Genomic DNA, 10,509 nt, shown 5'->3' on the forward strand with positions numbered 1-10,509 from the left:
CACTCCGTTCTGTGCATAAGTGAGAGCTGCAGCTGTGTGAGCCCTGCAGAAAACAGTGGTTTATGCAGATACAGCCCAGTGTGAAGTTGCTGAGAATTGCCTGAGGATTTTATATATGTCCTGGGTGAAAGCAGCTACAAAGCCACCTGAAAAATCTGTCAACATGGAGGAACTGCTTAAAGCCTTGCTGCAAGCTACAGCGGTACAGCGGGAGGCCACAGCAGCTCCGCAGGAGGCCACCAGGCAGCAGCAGGTGGCAATGGATGAACTTTGCAGGCAACAGCATCAGGATAGAGAGGCCTTAACCGCAGTGGTGCGAAGCTTGGCAACACGGACCGGTGATGTGGCCGTCAGTGCTCCAGCCAGCTCTAGTTCTATCCAGGCCAGTCACTTCCTGCAGAAAATGACAGAGACTGATGATGTGGAGGCTTTTCTGACCACATTTGAAAGGACTGCTGAGCGTGAGAACAGGCCGGAAGCACAATGGGCCAGTCTGCTAGCACCTTTTCTCTCGGGAGAGCCCCAAAAAGCATACTTTGATTTAAGCCCTGCAGATGCTCGGGACTACGACAAGTTAAAAACTGAGATCCTAACCCGCCTGGGAGTCACACTGTCCGTAAGAGCCCAACGGGTGCACCGCTGGGTATATGCCCTGGAGAAGCCTCCTCGCTCACAGATGCACAACCTTATTCAGCTAACCAAAAAATGGTTACAGCCAGAGACATTAACTGGTCCCCAGATGGTGGAAAGAGTCGTCATGGACCGTTATTTGAGATCCTTGCCTGTGGTCCTGCGCAAGTGGGTGAGCCATGGAAATCCGGATACTGCTGACCGGTTAGTCGACATGGTAGAGAGGTATCTGGCGGCAGAGGAATTACTGATGACCACCCAGCACCCCACAGATCCCCCGACAGCGCCCTTCAGTGAAGACTGGTAAGACTGTTCCATGGGAAAATGTTGCTGGGCGGTTAAGAAAGCGCAAGGCTGGAGAGACTGTAAACAGTGGCCCTGGAGACAGGCCAATGGGACTAGAAAGCTCTATGCTGCCCAACGGGTTGATAATCATGTGATTAAATGTTTCAGGTGTGGTATGCCAGGTCCTATTATTGCTAATTGCCCAGTTACGCAGGAACCCATGCAATGTGATGCTGCCTTTGAAAATCGCAGAATGTCTTTCTTTGCTAGATTAGCCTGTACTGTGGTGCCTTCTCCTAAACTCGAAAGACAAATGTGTGATGTTTTCTTAGAGGGTAACAGGGTAGAGGCTTTGCTGGACTCAGGAAGTTTGGTTATCCTTGTGAAAGCTGGATTAGTGAATCCCTTAAAGGTCCAGCAAATACCTATTGGGGTTACTTGTATACATGGGGATACCCAACATTATGCCACTGCTGAAGTACATATAGAAACTTGTTGTGTGTCAGCAATTGTGAAAGTAGGACTGGTCCCCTCTATGGTGCATGAGGCCATAATAGGGAGGGATTTTCTTCATTTTTGGAAGCTGTGGGAATCACGTTTAGCCACAGATGGGAGAAGTGAAGAGCCAGTAGTTAATGCCAATGATTTTGTGGATGTATGTGGGTCCTTTGAACCTTCTGACCCTTTACCTTTTTCTAGTTTGGCTGGGGAGGGGACAGATGGAGAGTCCAGTGAGGACCCTCTTGCTGGAAACGGAGAGGTAGTAGTGCCTGATCTGGAGGTAAAGAAATATTTGTTTATGTCTGAACAGTTAAAGTACCCTACTTTATTGAAGGCTAGAGAAAATGTTAAGGTTGTTAATGGGGAACCCGGGGTACCAGGTGCCAAGATTTCTTATCCCCACATGGCTATTTGTAATGAGCTTTTGTACCACGTTGTCAAAAAGGGTGAGGAAGTGGTGGATCAGCTGGTAGTTCCCCAACCTTATAGGAGAACGGTACTAGATTTAGCCCATAGTCATGTTACAGCAGAACATTTTGGGGCAGAAAAGACCACTGAAAGAGTTTTACAAAGGTTGTTTTGGCCAGGGGTGTATAAAGAAGTGTCTGAATATTGTTCTTCCTGTCCTGAATGCCAGTATCATGTCCCTAGACCTCATTTAAGGACCCCACTAGTTCCCATGCCTATTATAGAGGTCCCATTTGACAGAATAGCCATGGATCTCGTGGGGCCCTTGTTAAAATCCGCTCGGGCCATCAGTATATTTTGGTAATAATGGACTACGTCACTCAATATCCTGAGGCTGTCCCTTTACGCACTATCACAACCAAAGCGATAGCTAGGGAACTGGTGCAGGTTTTCAATAGAGTGGGAATACCAAAAGAAATTTTGACTGACCAAGGTACTCCATTTATGTCTAGGGTCATGAAAGAATTGTGCAAATTGTTTAAGGTCACCCACCTCAGGAAGTCTATCTACCATCCCCAAACTGATGGGTTGGTGGAAAGATTTAATAAAACGTTAAAAAGTATGTTAAAAAAGGTTGTTGACAAAGATGGGAAAAGCTGGGATTGTTTGTTGCCCTACTTGTTGATGGCCATCAGAGAAGTTCTGCAGTTCTCTACTGGGTTTTCTCCGTTTGATTTATTGTATGGTAGACACCCCAGAGGACTGTTGGACATTGCTAAGCAGACGTGGGAAGGACAACCCACCCCTTATAAAAGCGTTGTTGAACATGTATCACAAAGGCAGGATAGGATTGCAACCGTGGTACCTATTGTCAGAGAGCACATGGAACAAGCCCAAAGTGCACAACAGAGTGTATATAACCGGAGTGCCAAGATATGGGAATTTGCTCCGGGGGATAGAGTTTTTGTGTTGGTGCCCACTGTGGAAAGCAAGTTCCTAGCTAAATGGCAAGGACCATTTGAGATTTTGGAAAAAGTGAATGAGGTCAATTATAAAGTATACCAACCAGGTAAGAGAAAACCTGAACAAATCTACCATGTTAACTTAATCAAACCCTGGAAAGATAGGTTGTCTCTGTCAGCGGAGCCTTGCTCTTTGGCATCTTCACCTTAGTTGCTTCCCGTGGTGAAGGTAGCACAATTTGAATAAAAGTATTGGGTGCGCACAAGTGGATAAGGTGCAGCTTAAGAAAAATGTGCAATAAAGTGACATCCAGTACACTTTAAAACAGCAATAGACAAAAAACAAAAAGCACACACTCAATAAAGCGCTCCCAATCCACACCATGTATATAAAGAGGGAAGAAATAAATGGATTACTGTTCCTTTAAGAATTTCTCAAATTCATATATTCATTTCCATACAGTGGATCTGTGAATGAAACCTCAGCTTTATGCAGCCCATCCAGCATACATATTGCCAAGGGGAGAATAACACAAATTTAGTGTAGATGGTTAGATCCCTTTAATTATAGTTGTAAATACTCTGTGCACTCACAATCTCTCACTTGGAAATAGCACATTCAATGATAATCCACTGGCCAACAGCATCAAATCCTCATTTCAGGATGATGATACATAGAGGGATTAAAAAAGAAGCAGCGATAGTGCAGAGGATTAAAACAGCAAGATATTTTAATACATATTGCACTCACACATAGAAGACGAAAACAAAAGCACAATTGGTATCCCCAATGGCAGATCAGGAACCCGATGTGTACAGCCTCACTCCCGAATGCTGGTGTTATGCTTCACTGACCCTCCGGAAAGGTCAGACTCAGGAAGCCAGGAAATGAAGTCCACAACAAGTCTCCGATGCCAGGGTCCAACCGAGTGTTCAGTCCACGCTAAACGCGTTTCGGAAATGTCCTTTATCAATAGCGTGGTTTGTGGACTGTCTGCAGGTTGTATTTAACAGCCTGCTGATTGCGTGCATGAGCCACAGCTGTCGCTAGCCGCACATGCGCAGATTACCTATCCAAAATGGCGGTGCGTTCCAAAGACCTGGAAGTACCGGGTCTTTGCGTTCCACCATGTTATTTCTATGCGCAGCATTCTCCATGGTCTTAATCTACATGGAGAAACATAAAAATCAGTAATAATGTATTAACTAAGTTCACATTAATATAGATTTGCCTACTGTGGTTTCCATTGTTGGTAGCTATTAACCATATACAGATAAATAATTTAATTTCATATTTAAAAATCAGTGATTAAAAAACATTTTTAATTAAAAAATATATAAAAATATATATAAAACCACAGTAAGCCATTGTACAGCAGAATAAAATAAGATATACTTAGAGGATAACATATCCAAAAAAACATTGATACTAAAAAACATCGATGTCTATGCGATATGTATACCTCTAAAAAGATAGCAAGTGAAACAGAAAGGAATGAGAAAATATTATATTAAAAAGTGCACATGGAACAAGCCCAAAGTGCTCAACAGAGGGTATATAACCGGAGTGCCAAGATATGGGAATTTGCTCCGGGGGATAGAGTTTTTGTGTTGGTGCCCACTGTGGAAAGCAAGTTCCTAGCTAAATGGCAGGGACCATTTGAGATTTTGGAAAAAGTGAATGAGGTCAATTATAAAGTATACCAACCAGGTAAGAGAAAACCTGAACAAATCTACCATGTTAACTTAATCAAACCCTGGAAAGATAGGTTGTCTCTGTCAGCGGAGCCTTGCTCTTTGGCGTCTTCACCTCAGTTGCTTCCCGCGGTGAAGGTGTCAGAGACATTGTCAGCTGATCAGAACAATCAGGTTAAAGAATTTCTCAACCGAAATAGGGAGATATTTTCAGAGCTACCTGGCCAAACGACCATAATAAAACATGATATTGTCACTGAACCAGGGGTCAGGGTTCATTTAAAGCCATATAGGATTCCTGAAGCTCAGAGAGAAGCTGTCTCTAAAGAAGTTAAAAACATGTTAGAACTAGGAGTCATAGAGGAATCAAACAGTGAGTGGTCCAGTCCTATAGTTCTCATCCCGAAGCCATATGGTAGCATACGCTTTTGTAATGATTTTCGTAAATTAAATGAGGTGTCCAAATTTGATGCATACCCTATGCTCCGTGTGGATAAGCTTATAGAAAGGCTGGGAACAGCCAGGCTTCTCACCACATTGGACCTGACTAAAGGTTACTGGCAGATACCCCTAACTGATAACGCAAAGGAAAAAACAGCCTTTTTGGTTCCAGAGGGGCTGTTTCAGTATAAGATGTTACCTTTTGGGTTGCATGGGGCTCCAGCAACCTTTCAACGGACGATGGATAAAATTTTGAGGCTCCATAGAAAATATGCAGCTGCATATTTGGATGATGTGGTAATTCACAGTACGGACTGGGGGTTGTGAAGATACAAGTTCTTCAATCACTCAGACACCGAGCAGATGAAACCAAAATATGGTTTATTTTTATCACAGCACACACATATAGATAAAGACAGGAACAAGAGGCAAATGTAGCATATAAAAGTTATCGGGTAGCAGTCCAAAATGGCAGTCCTTGTAGCAGCAGTTCCAAAGCACAAAACTATCACTCCTCCACACAGCAGTGATAGCAGATAAGTCCACACGAAACCTAGACAGAGTACAACCTCTTAGTCTAGGACAGTCCAAAAAATCTCCCCCCTGGCTTGTGTGCAAGTCATTTTAAAACCTTCTAAATTCCCACGGTGCACAAACCAAAAGTGGGCTTGCAGTGGATCTTGATTGGTGGATTCAAGAGTCAGGTATATCCCCCCCCCCCTCAAGCTGCTGCTGCCCCCCTTGCTGGGTCAGGCTCCAAAGAGTCTACTAGAGTCCAGAGATATGCAAAGGAGTGTCAATAAGGAGGAACAACCACAAGCTGATTACGTTGTGTGCTGATCACCCCCTGTGAAGATTGTCCCTCAGCTGTCACCCTCCTGTAAATAGCAGGAACAATAGTATGGTAATTGGACATAACATTTTGGTGAAATCATACACTGTTCTTTCATGGGTATTTCCTGTCCGACCATATTTGGGTAACAGCATCTAATACTATGGTACACACAGATATGGGGAATAGAAACATCTGCAGAGAACAAGAGGGCTAAAATGTACATTAATTACTGTGGAGTTCTACAGCCTTATACTATATGATCTGAAAATACACACACATATATGGGGAACAGACATATCTATAGAGTACGAGAGGGTACAGACTGACTAAAGTGTACATTCATCACTACAAATAATAAAATATCATAATTACAGTCTTACTGTCAGTCTGCTAACCTCACATTCCTTCCCCTACATCTTTAGTCACTGTACCTGTTGTTCCGGCAACCGGGAGCAGTGTGATTCAGAGCAGAGAATCTCGGCTAGAGGTGCACCACCTGAGTCCCACAGTGTGACATTATACCAAAACCATCTTGTAAGAGGCGGCTGGTTTGCAGAACCAGCAAGTGCAATATTACAATATAAGTTATGCATGTTAACTAACAAGTGAGTTAGCAATTCCCCGTCTTCAAATGTTGGGTACCCCCCCTCTGCAACATCGTAAACTTTTACACCGGGCACACCTATAGGGTGTGCTAATACTTTTGCCTCTGGCACAATGGGGCAGGGAGCAGTTTCCACCTCCCCCTCTTGCCCAAGGAACATCTGCCAAACAGCAGCCCAATATCGGGGCTCTGGCCCTGGCACTTCTGCCACTCTGTCAAGTCCTTCCTCCCTCAAACCCAAACTAGGGGCATGGCAAATTTCAGTACAGCATTTGGTCTCAATTCCCAGGGCTGAGGAGGGACCCTCCATCAGGAACAATTCCGCTGGTGGCTGCAGGACAGGCCGTATCAGCTCTATCCCCTTACAAGCCAGTTGCTCACCTGCAGCCACTTCTGCGTACACCTCCTCCTCCTGGATAAACTCCTTCCCCAGCTGAATATGCTGGGCAGCCTGAAACAAGACGTCATCTGTGACTGGTATTCTTGTGGCCTGGATGTTGGCGAATACTCCTCTACCCACGGTGATCTCTTCTTGGACGCAGTCCTCATAGATCCCCTGGCAGCAGGATAATAGCTCTTCATCTTCCATCTCATCAAAAGGGAAGCTGTAGTGCAGCTCCTCCTGGGGTGCCTGGCTAACGGGCCCCACTTCCTTCACTTTGGGGATAACCTCCCCCAGTATAGAACACTGACCAGCTTCTTCCCTAGGCTGTGAGAGAAGCTGTTTCAGGCGGTGCCTTTCCTCAGTCACCCTGCAACACTGGTCTCGCCATGCTGGGGTGTCCAGGAGCCTGTGATCAATCGCCTCTTCCTCTCCCACAATAAAGCACTCCTCCAGACACTCCAATTGTTCCCACACACTCAGCTTTGCACCGAAATGGAGGATCCATGCCCGATAATCGGTAAATGCTTTTGTAGAATCCCCCTGATCTTGAAGGATCTGCTGGATGATTTCCCTGCGCATGCAGGATTGGACGGGTATACCTCGCAGCTGACATTCTGCTATCAGCTCCTCCATACTCATTTCTTCAAGGGCAGTTAGGGGCCCCCCTGACAACGACCCTTCTCTTGTGGTAACAAATAATTCTGTGTCAGACCCCTCGGTTGTCTGCCCAGATTGCAGTAGCCCCCTTATAGACCTTTCCTCTGGTTCTATCTGGGGCATCAATTTATTCTGGACTTGTCCTTCAGCCTCAGAATATTGTCCTCTTTGTAGCATCTGGGTAACTGTAGCAATCACTTCCTCTGTAAATTCTACAAACTCTGGCTCCCCCAGCAGATTCCACGAGGTGGCCTCACCTTTACAGTGCAAGAATGCATCCCCCAGGTAACACAACTTGTCCTGTATGCTGGATACTCTCCACCCGCTGATCATCTGCTGAGCTTCTTCCCAGTACTCCCAGATATACTGCATTTTTCTGACAATAAATAACAGATCCGGCTTCCCAGCCTGCCGATACACTGAAGAACCTCCATCCCTGAGCTCCTCTGCTCCAGGGGTCTTGAGGCATCCATTTTCTTTCCTTGGAAACATTTTCCCTTTCACAGGAATGACACCTGCTCACTTGCTGAACTTCACCTTAGTGCATTTTCCGTTTCCTTACATATGGTCTGATCCTCTGTACTCTGTGCTTTCTGTGCTCAATGGTTGGTGTCTGAATGATCCCACTGTCGCTGCCGCCAAATGTGAATATACTAGTTCTTCAATCACTCAGACACCGAGCAGATGAAACCAAAATATGGTTTATTTTTATCACAGCACACACATATAGATAAAGACAGGAACAAGAGGCAAATGTAGCATATAAACGTTATCGGGTAGCAGTCCAAAATGGCAGTCCTTGTAGCAGCAGTTCCAAAGCACAAAACTATCACTCCTCCTCACAGCAGTCATAGCAGATAAGTCCACATGATACCTAGATAGAGTACAACCTCTTAGTCTAGGACAGTCCAAAAAATCTCCCCCCTGGCTTGTGTGCAAGTCATTTTAAAACCTTCTAAATTTCCACGGTGCACAAACCAAAAGTAGGCTTGCAGTGGATCTTGATTGGTGGATTCAAGAGTCAGGTATATCCCCCCCCCCTCAAGCTGCTGCTGCCCCCCCTGCTGGGTCAGGCTCCAAAGAGTCTACTAGAGTCCAAAGATATGCAAAGGAGTGTCAATAAGGAGGAACAACCACAAGCTGATTACGTTGTGTGCTGATCACCCCCTGTGAAGATTGTCCCTCAGCTGTCACCCTCCTGTAAATAGCAGGAACAATAGTATGGTAATTGGACATAACATTTTGGTGAAATCATACACTGTTCTTTCATGGGTATTTCCTGTCCGACCATATTTGGGTAACAGCATCTAATACTATGGTACACACAGATACGGGGAATAGAAACATCTGCAGAGAACAAGAGGGCTAAAATGTACATTAATTACTGTGGAGTTCTACAGCCTAATACTATATAATCTGGAAATACACACACATATATGGGGAAGAGACATATCTATAGAGTACGAGAGGGTACAGACTGACTAAAGTGTACATTCATCACTACAAATAATAAAATATCATAATTACAGTCTAACTGTCAGTCTGCTAACCTCACAGGGGTCCCATTTGGTTAAAGTACAAGCAGTACTGGACTCAATCAGAAAAGCAGGGTTTACTGCTAACCCAAAGAAGTGCTGCCTTGCAATGGAGGAGGTTAAGTACTTGGGCTTCACCATTGGTAGAGGTCTGATTAAGCCCCAATTAAATAAAATCGATGCTATTCAAAACTGGCCTCGGCCAGTGAATAAAAAACAAGTAAGGGCTTTTTTGGGAATAACTGGGTATTACAGACGATTTATTCCTAATTTTTGCAGCCATAGCAGTGCCGTTGTCAGACCTTACCAAGGGGAAGCAGTCAAATACGGTGAAATGGAACCCTGATGCAGAAAAAGCATTCCAAGCGTTATAAGTGGCTTTGTGTTCACAACCTGTACTGATAACGCCAGATTTTTCAAAAGAATTTGTTGTACAGACAGATGCCTCAGAGGTAGGGATAGGGGCTGTGTTGTCCCAAACCAGAGATGGGGATGAACACCCTATCATCTATTTGAGTAGGAAACTCAATGAGCATGAAAAAAGGTATGCCATTGTGGAAAAGGAGGCTTTGGCCATTAAATGGGCATTAGATACCTTGAGGTATTACCTTTTGGCAGGACAGTTCAGGCTAGTGACAGATCACGCCCCTTTAAAATGGATGCATGTAAACAGAGGTCAGAATGCTCGGGTAACCAGATGGTTTCTAGCATTACAGGATTTCAAGTTTAAGGTCGAACATAGACCAGGTTCACAGTTGGCCAAGTGTTCCGGCCCCTAGGTCGAAACAGGGGAGGGGGATATGTGACAAGAACACTGGAGTAGTGTTTGAGGGCAGGTATATTTGTCCCAGGTTCTTGTCCTACACCTTTTAGAAACAGGTGTTTTGCCTCACAGAGGGCTAATCAGCAAGCAAGCTGTAAAAAGGCTGTCAGAGTGGACAGTGTGAGAGGATTGCCTGGGAGATTGCAGAGTCTCTGTGTGTGAGAAGCAAACCTGCCTTTTACAAATGAGTCCCCAGTGTTGACTGGGAAACTTTGTATTTTTCTTTAGTGACAGTTAGGAGCATCCTGCGTATAGTTAGTGCCGGACAGGCAAGGTATTTTCTTTTTATGTTGGCTGCCGTCTACCCCAGGAAAAGGCATCCAAATTCCCCTACAGTGTTACAATATATATATATATGTCCTGATGAAAATGGCTGAGGACCATTGAAACGTAGACTAAACAGGCTGTGTTCTGAGTCTTTATTTCTTTCTACTTGAGTGCCTCCCTTTGCTGTGGATATATATATATATATATATATATATATATATATATATATATATATATATATATATATATATATATATAGTCAATATACCGGCACTCCTCTGTGGCTTCTCAATGTCCTTGCTCAGGTGCCCTCTTCAGATTTGGTCTTGTGCGGCCATCCCCCAATACAAATGGATGGCGGGGGTAGGAGTGAATTGCGCTGCTGATTATAGATAATTATACACTAAATGACTGTATAAAGATGAATGTAGGACACGCTACTACCTTTGTACCTGAGAAGGTGATTCAACCAGCTATATCG

Source organism: Crinia signifera, chromosome 5 (genome assembly GCF_055691185.1).
Source record: "Crinia signifera chromosome 5, ASM5569118v1, whole genome shotgun sequence".
NCBI lineage: Eukaryota > Metazoa > Chordata > Amphibia > Anura > Myobatrachidae > Crinia > Crinia signifera.